Consider the following 10,093-nt stretch of genomic DNA (forward strand, 5'->3'; position numbering starts at 1 on the left):
ACACACACACACACACACACACACACACACACACACACACACACACACACACGACCCTTCCTGTGAAGCTCTAATGTTCATTGTTGGGTAGAGTGCATGATTGTTTGGGTTGGTGGGCAAGAGGGACTGTGTCTTGCTGCCTCTGAATTTTTCTGAACAAGGACACATTGTTTGGATCAAGGGTAGTGCTAGACTGTCCTTTGAGTCCTTAGCAGGCTGCAGTAGATGAGAACAATTTCACAGGCAATATTTAGAGCTGGAATTAATGAATCTTCATATCTTTTCAAACTCATCTATTCTGATTTAAAAGCAATGAATAGCAGCAGTTTGGAAAGATGTACTTGTTCATGGGCGTAATAAAAAATAGATGTCACTGCCATACAAAGTTCTTAATGTCCTTTCCCCAGGGGAGAAAATAATTGCTACAAGGAATTAAAATTTAACTCCTTGCTCTTATTACTTCAAAAACGTTTTCTGTCACTTTTTAGGTCTCTCCCCACTCCATGGTTTGTCCAATTTAACTGCAGGATATTTTACATTTTTACGTTCATTAATATTTTACCTGTGTTTGGCCTACTGCTAACAAAATAAACTCAGATTTCATTGTACCATTTTCCCATCAGAGAGCTTCAGAGGTTTGAGTTGAACATCCAGAATGCACACTTTGTGCTTCTTCCAAAGTTATAGCCGTGGAACAGTATATAAACAGGTCCCCAGTCTTAGAATCACTCACAAAAAGCTACTCAGATGAAGAGGACCCTGCACAGATACAAATCAAGAATCTTTTTTTAAAATTTATTTTTATTGGTTATTTTATTGATTTACATTTCAAATATTATCCCCCTTCCAAGTTTCCCCTCTGCAAACTCCCTATCCAGTTTCTTCTATTTCTCCCTTCTTCCATGAGGGAGCTCCCTCCCCCCCCTACTCCCACCTAACCACCACAGCATTTAGTTCCCAGCAGCTGGGGGTTCTGGTTGTTTGATATTGTTTTTCTTTCTATTTGGTTGCAAATCCCTTCAGCTCCTTCAGTCCTTCTCCTAACTCCTCCACTGGGGTACCCATGCTCACTCTAAAGTAAAAAGGTCTGAATGCACGTGACCTTGCCGCTGTCATTTAAATGCTCTTTGAGCTCAGCGTTCTCATCTTTGCATGCAGCTGTAGAGAGGTCATCCTGAGTGTGCTGCGTCCACCCAAGACACTAGCCTGAATCTCAGTATGGATATTTGCCATGCTCAGGGTTGGCACTAGCACACTTTTCAACATCGCTCTTGCTCTCTTTCATTGCTGGTTTAACAGGATTTAGATTCACTTAGGACAGACCCTTTGGGACAGATCAGAGCTGGCTTCTAGAGAGCTTTAGTGTGTGTGTGTGGGGGGGGGGGAATGGAGGATTAAGCCTGAATGCTGCCAGCATCATTGCTGGACTGAATACAAAGTAAAGAGGGGGAAAGTAAGCTGAGTCCCAACATCAAGTCCATCCCTCTCTGCCTCTAGACTGTGGATTCAATGGGACCAGCTACCACATAATCCTGCTGCATGGCCTAGTACCGTTCTGGCTACCAAGACTTCCCTGCCCTGATGGGTGTAACCTCAGACTAGAGGACAAAAGCAAACCCTTTCTTTCTCAAGTTGACTTTTGTTGAGTATAAGAGAAGTAACTCATAGTTTGCTTTAGGTAGCCACCAGCAACTGTTATGAGTTGTAAGTTAACTACTGGGGCAAAGTCTACTTGCCATCCCCTGGTCTGGAAGATTTCCAAAGCACCATCAAAAATCCTAGGATTCTATTTCTTACACAGCCTCTTACATTCTAATAACAATGATTTATAACCAAGCAAACACTTGGAAAGCACCCATAATACCCTTTGTTATATGGGAGCCCTGGGGGAGCCGGGCCTCAGACTCATGAAGTCCTTAAAATGTCACACACATACTCCATGGCAGGCAAGTGCTAACTGATGGGCTGTTGGGGTCTGACCTCAGGACATAGAGATATCATCTGGTCTCTCCCAAACATTAGCCGCACTACGTGCTTTCAAAACTATGCTGCAAGGGAAGGAGAAAGAGCGCATTTAGCAATAAAAAGATGGAGCTGTTGGCAGCAATACACCGTTAGATCTCTGTGGGATTTTTTTTTTTTTTTGATGCTGTTGTGGTTGGGATGACATTACAAGGATACAGAGCTTTGAGCACACTGTTAGCCCCTCATTCTGCACTGGCACCTTAGCACCTTGGGTCTGTGGTAAGGAACTACATGTACCCTTTGCATATATTACCCATGGTCAGGGCCTTGCAAAGAGTGCAATGTTGAGTCGTTACCCTGATTAGTTCTTTATGAATACATGCTGATACAGGCTGTCCAGAGATGATGCATTTCACTTCAGACTCTAAATTTCTTTGCCTGGAAGAGTCAAGACTTTTATAAAATAAAGCGTTCTGAAAACACAGTATTGACTCCTGTCTGCAGAAGGACAGTTACTTTGGGGACACTAAGGACTCCTTTTGGTTCCTGTGTTAATTTTGCACAATCCCCTTCCAAAATAAACCTGTAAACAGATATAGCTGGGGATGCCCGCCTTCTCCTCTGTCTGTGGTAAGCTTCTGCTGTGGTACAGGAAGGATGTAGCTGCCCCAGACAATCCAAAGGAAAAGCAGCAACCACATGCAGTTCAAATCCAGTGTCCCCTGAACTGGTCCCCCTCTCTTTCTCTTTGTGATGAATCTTTGCAGGAACTTGTATCATTTTCCTTCAGCGGCACTAGAAAAAGATCACAGACTGGATGGCTTAAAGCACAGGTCTGTAGTCTGGAGGTCAAACCCCAATGTGCCTGCATGGTGGTTCTTTTGAAGGTCTGAGAGAAGGATCTGTTCCAGACATCTCTTCCTGGCTTGCAAAGACCATCTCTGGCCGCATCCACATGAACATCCTCTGTGTCTCGATGTCTTAATATCTACATTGGCTAAAAGAGATAAAGTACAGGAGCAAAGCTATTCTCCAAGGTCACCCACCAGAAATGAGAGAGACGCAGTGCCAGCCTCCAGCACGGCGTAATAAGGAGACACATTTTAAAGTAATTTCCATCCAGCGGGATTTCGGTTCCGGTCTATGAATTTCTTATGGGGTCACTTTCCTCCAATCACAAGACCTGTCAGGATAGAGGATGCTTCTTGTTTTCTGCCTACATATACGTAATCTATATGGAAAAGAACAAGCTGGATGTAGATGGAGAATAGTTACATAATCAGTATTTAATCACTCTTTTTTGTTTGTTTAGATAATATATGCATCCAGATTTGAAGCCATCCTCCTATGGTTTGAATGTGAATGATCTCCCAGAAGCCCCTGTATTTAGACACTCGATCTCTACTTGGTGGCATTCTTTAGGAGATTGGGGATTCAATTGCTGGGCACATGGCCTGGCTTGCAGAGGGAGTGAATCATGAAATACTTGTCTGCCTGTGTGCAAACATGACTTCCCTGCTTCCTCATCCACTGTGAGGTACAGAGCCTCTCTGCTACATGTTAAACTTATCACCATAAACCCCATTGTACCTTCCCCACTGTTCCCCACCGTGATGGGCTAAAGCTGAGTGCCCAGACAGACTCTTCTGTCAGCTAACATTTCAAGGCACTTTTGTCACTGTGATAGGGTGTGTAATAAATACAGCCCACTCCACTAGTGACGTAATCTGTGTTCTACAGAAGTCCAAAGCGTATTATTTTCTCTTCTTTACCATTGTCAGAGAAGATCGCTTAAGTGTGCTTTAAACAGAGCTAAGCACAACCGAAGGCTTATCTTTGTTTCCAATCATCAAAGTTCCAACACAGGGGTTTTATACTGCGTTTCCTTGAATTTTCTTTGCTGTGATCTGGTTTTCCTCCTCTTAATCCCCACAAGGTACCACGATAGAAATGACCTTTCTTTTCCTCTCATTTGCATAATCCTTGTTTTCACTCATTGCTAAAGCAAAATCATTCAAAGGCCAACCAATGTTGGGTCTCACCAGCTGAGATCTGACCTCAGAGGATGAAAAGAGAGAACAAACTCCAGCCGCTGCCTTGTAGATATCCTGAAAGTGACCAGTGACCACGTGACCAAAGTGACCACGACTCACAGGAAAGGACCCCATGCGCTGCTAGGAGGCTTGTCATAACCCTGATGTTACCGAAAGTTAAATGGGAGGAACCCAGGCTGCTAACTCCATCTTAATGTGTGTTTTGAGTTGAGACACATATTTATGCATCGTATACAGCTGTGGCTCTTTGTTTTAAAAAAAAACTCTGTGATAATGACATATGTTTAGTTTTAGAAAGAAATACTGTATGCATTTCTCCATAAACTCTAATTTCTGTCTCTGTGAAACGGCAGCTTTATCTAGTTGGGTCCTAATGTATGCTCCTTCTTCGGTTTTGCTGGAGGGTAGATAGCTTCTTCAATTCTTATTTTCCTTGAAGGCATTTGTCTGACCTCTCTGAAGAAGCAGCGTGCGCTCTCTCTTTCTCTGCTCACGTTATGCTGAAAACTCTGAGGGAAAACCCCCACATCTGTCTGTCTTAAGAACACAGAGCGCTTTGGGGTAGCTCTAAGCAGGATACCCCTATGTGGCTCACACGCCCAGAGTTAAATATGAGGATATTGCTAAGGGTAGTGAGTCCTGAAAACTCTTCTAGCCCACATACCTATGTCATATTAAAGTATGTAATTGTGAGGTAGGGCAACGGCAGTCATTGTTTTCCTCTAAATTTAAAATGTACCATTCATGAGTTATGACATGTGTCTGGTCTCAATAATCCAGGGGAAATCAACAAACAGAACTATTACATAAACTCTTGATAACTAGGATAATGCCTTGTGAGGTCATCATATAGGTCTTTAGATAAGACAGTCACCCCCACTGAGTGGGCTTGATGCTTAGGGAAAGAGGATCACTATGACTTAAAACAGCAACAATTATAGTCAGAGCAACCAAAGCTTAGAGCACAGGTATCATTTCTCTGCGATGGTTTCCATATATTGGCTCTATGGTGGTCCTAGTCTGGCTCACTGACTCACCACAGTAAATGGGCAAGTGTGGACTGCCAGGCTCGCACATAAAATGCCTTAAAGTTCTAAAATAAGAAAATAAGAGGAAATTTTAGGGGTAAAAATCTTATTAACAAAGTAAAACCGTGTGTGTGTGTGTGTGTGTGTGTGTGTATGTAAAATGGAACTATGCCACACAGAGTGACAAGGCTCCCCCGAGAGCCATAGATTATCTAGCAAACTGCAGTAAAAGGAGTTTCATTCCTCGTGAAACAGACATTTGGAGACTCTGCACAAATCCACAGCTGGTCAAATACAGGGGGCAACTGACTGTGAGGTGTCCAGCCATAGTTGTTGCTTCTACAATGCAACTGGTATCCCTTAGGCTCAGGGAACATTATGCAAAAGTGGGAGGAGAGATGGCAGGAGCCAGAGGACCAAGCTGTGAGACCATGTTTTCTGTTTCTGCACTCATGAATTCCCAATATGAAAGTTCCCTAAATAAGACCTAAAAAATTACGGTGTCAATTGACATGCCGGTGTGCATGAGAAGATGCCACAAAAAATTCCATACATAAATGAAGAGCTATAGGAAATAAGTGAATGCTAAGAGAGCAAGAGTTTGTTTTTTGCATGGATAAGCCCCCTGATCATTTGCCCACTCCCAAGTGAGTCATAAACATATATACATAAGATGAACACTGTACTGGATAGCTTTGTGTCAACTTGACACAGCTGGAGTTATCACAGAGAAAGGAGCTTCAGTTGGGGAAATGCCCCCATGAGATCCAGCTGTGGGGCATTTTCTCAATTAGTGATCAAGTGGGGAGGGCCCCTCTCGGGTGGTGCCATCTCTGGGCTGGCAGTCTTGGGTTCTATAAGAGAGTGGATTGAGTAAGCCAGAGGAAGCAAGCCAGTAAGGAAGATCNCTCCATGGCCTCTGCATCAGCTCCTGCTTTCTGACCTGCTTGAGTTCCAGTCCTGCATCCTTTGGTGATCAACAGCAGTATGGAAATGTAAGCCAAATAAACCCTTTCCTCCCCAACTTGCTTCTTGATCATGATGTTTGTGCAGGAATAGAAACCCTGACTAAGACAAACACTAAATGGATTTCAGTAACACACACACACACACACACACACACACACAAAGAATGCATACACAAACATAAATATACACATGTATGATTAAAGACGAGTTCATGAATTTGAGTGCGAAAACATGGGAGGAAAGGGTAGGTGGAAATAGCATAAATCTAGTATTCATTCACAGAACTCACATACGAAATGCCCCACCCAAGTAAAACATTTGCCTCTCACAACAGTTCTATGAAGTAGATGGTATAGAGGAGGGTGTTTAAATCTGGGGTCATAAGATAACAACTGGCAATGATTTAAACCATGGCTACATAGTTAAAGTTTATGCTTTCAATTTCTTCTATATGTCAAAACTGAATAAACATAACTTCATGTGTATATGTCATTACTGATTAAAATTTAGAAAATAATTTGTACTGAACTAGTGATTACATTTTAAGTAGTGTCACACTCTCAGTTGTATTCCAGACTTATCTTCAACTTTCTATCGTTCTGTCTCATCCTCACCGTTGTTGGGATTACAGGTTCAGTATGGCCATTTCTGGATCTAGTAATAGTTTCCTTTTATTAAACTTTATTTGTTATTATTAGAAGGATTAGTGTGTATGCACATGTGTAATGAGTGTGCATGTTTAGGTGTATGTATATGAGTCTGTGTAGGTGCATGTATTCATGTATGTGTATATGTGTGCATATGCATGCATATGAATGTGTGTATGTGTATGTATTCATGTTTGTTTGCATATGTGTTTGTGTGTATAAGTTATATTAGTTTGTGAAATCAGTTCTATTTTTATACCTTTACAGGAGTTCCAGGGGTCAAAGTAAGGCCATCAGAGTGTGTAGTAAGTGTCTTTACCCTCTGAGACAGCTAGCCAGCACTAGTAATGACTTTCTAATGCAAAAGCTAATGTTTTGATATAGGAAGGAACCGAAGGCCAGTACAACACAATTCTGGACATGATAGAATAGACTCTAGTTTTACTCTCAAAGGTGAAAAACTTTATTTGAAACTAAAATGCTACAATTGGAGTATTATGTGATATCTTTCTTTCAGTCATTTTCACCCCCTCCTTTTAGGTGATCCTCATCTTTGGACAGTACCCACTATAGAGTAGGGACTGCCAACTGCTCTGCTCATTGGGAAGCCAGACCAAGAAAACCAGTTTGACAGCAACAGAGAGCATGTGCTCAAAGTATGCCACCTTCCTGTGTATGTAAATGGTGACATGCTCTGCATGTGTCCTCTACAAAGGGATTTCCTGGAGGAAGGAGATAATCATCTAGTAATTTTGCTTTGATGGTATAAAAACTTTAAAGGCACATTTGAGAGACTGAGTTGGTTCATCCTGGTCTATAGATAGAGGCCAGAGAACATAGAGACTCTGTGTCTGTGTTTCTGGGTTAGAGCCCAATAGCTTAAGGGTTCTACAATGATTCTTTCATCAAAGATATAGATGCCCCCTAAAGACTTAAGTCCCCTACTAACTTTTCATATTCATATTTATTCCCTTACTCCAAACTCCAGAATGTTCCACATCTGAATTCAGCACATTAAAAATAACAATGCTTTAGTAAAGGTGTTATGCTAATTTTACAAGTCAGCCTGACAAAGCCACCTGATACTGGGAGGGCTCATTAGTCTTATTCCTTGGTGTGGGTGTCAAGGTGTTTGTGGAAAGATTAGTTTGATATTGGTAAGTTGAGTAAAAGAGACATCCTTTCCTGCTGTGGGAGGATGTCACCACAGTGGGTGCTTGGAACAAGTGTACAGAGGAGCATTGACTTTGCCTCAGACCTTCAGCATATGCCTGGAGCAGAAACCTCCAGGTTTATTCTCAGGTCCCTACACTGTAGCAGCACACGTACAGGTCTACAGCCTCCAGAGGGAAGACCACGGTACTTTTGCAGCTTCCACAATGATTAGTGCAAATGTCTTATGCTACCTATAATGTTTACCTATCTTTTGCTAGTCCTCCTTATCTGGAAACACCAGACTAGCACGAAATTGAATGCTTCTCTGACGTGGACATTTTGCATAATGTGTTCTGTTTGATATAGGCAGTGTGCAGACCAGTTCCCTAACTACACTTGAAAACCATACCGTGTCTTCACTTCTGTCTAATCTTGAGTTTGGTACACTTCTATGCTTTCTTTAGAACTTCTCCTTGAACAAAGAACCCCTCAAGTTCCCACACTATGAAAATTCCACCAGAAAAAAGTCAGAGAACACTGGTCAAGTGACGTCATAGCTTGACACGGTGCTCTGAGAATACACAGAACTGAGAACGCGCTTCTGTTGGTCAAAGACCATGCATCATACTTACTAGTTGTCATGTCTGTAATCATTTTCTCTGAGTGCACTGGTCTGATGAGTGACAATTTACTTTATTGTAAGGTTTAGTCACCTTATCCATACACAAATGCCACATACACAAAGGCCATGTTCAGCAACGGATCAGGCAGTGGCTCCTCATTTAACTCTCCTATGAAGCCCTTATTTTTATTCACTGGCTGTTTCAACAAAGCATATACTTGAGTGTGACTGTGGGACTTGGTGTGCCTATATGTACATGTGTGAATGTAATTCTCACAGTCTATTGGCTTAAATTTTAAGCTTAGTAATAGAAAGAAATGAGGCATGGCACTAGATAGTTTCAGCACTGTTCAAAAAATATATGTCTTGTCACTGCATATCCCAATTGCATGTCACAGAGAATCCTATACTTGAGAGAAAAATGGCAGACAGTCTAACTCAAAGTCTTACGAAATTTCTCATGTTACAAAAATAAAAGGCTTTAATCCCCAAGTTTTAAATTCTCAAGTTTTAAATTCTCAACATGTTCTTTTGAAAATAATTCTAGCTTCTCTATCTCTGTCCACCTCTCTGCCTCTCTCCTTCCCTTCTCCCTCTCTCTCCATCCACACCCCACTCTCTCTCTCTTTCTCCTTTGGTGTGTGTGTGTATGTGTGGTATGTACATGTGTGTGTGTACTTGCAATGGTACAATCACCCATGCATGCATACATGCACGAATGCCAGGAGATATTTAATGTCTTTCTCTGCTACTTTGCAGTTTAGTTTTTCAAGACAAAGTTTCTTATAGAGCCCACAGTTCATCGTTTTGGCAAGATTGGCCAGTGGGCTCCTGTGACCCACTTGTATCTGTTCTGGGCCACAGCACTGGGTTTCCAGGCTATTTTTATGTGGGTTCTACTAACCCGAACTCAGAGCCTCATGTTTACACAAGCATTTTACCCATTGAGCCATCTCCAGCTCAGAAACCTGGACTCTCTGCACATGTCACCTTAGTTGCCCCTTCTATTATTAAGCTTTCAAGATCCCACCTCATAGATTAGACTTCGCATGTCCTTATTACTTCTGCCTTGGCTGCTGCCACATCTGACTACCAATCCTATTTGAAAGACATCATTTTTCTTGTAGACACTATTTTCTTCTGTATTATCAATGTTCTCTTTCCTTCCTCAGAAACCTCAGACAATCTAATGGGTCTAGCTCGAGAACAGAAAGAATTACCTTCATTCTTGATAGACTGCTGAATATTTTCAGACGTGAGACAAGTAGATATCATCCTATCAGGAATCCAATAGTGACCAACGTGGACCATCAGACTCACCTCTTCCTCAAGAGATTTCAAGTACGAGCAATTACAGGGCAGTGGTTCACATATAGAAGGTATAATAGCACTAGAGGTAAGGCATTATTCCCCAACCCCAGACAATTGCGAGCCTCATGATCCAATAACAAGATAATTCCAACGAAAGAATTAGAAAGCACTCCATGGTCACCGTCCCTCACAAATGCAATGGCATTTCATTCTTATCTCTCTATGTATATCACACACACACACACACACACACACACACACACACAACACACACACACACACACACACAACACACACAACACACATATACCACATACACAGACATACACACACACCACACAC

Source organism: Mus pahari, chromosome 11, assembly GCF_900095145.1.
Source record: "Mus pahari chromosome 11, PAHARI_EIJ_v1.1, whole genome shotgun sequence".
In the NCBI taxonomy this organism is placed as follows: domain Eukaryota; kingdom Metazoa; phylum Chordata; class Mammalia; order Rodentia; family Muridae; genus Mus; species Mus pahari.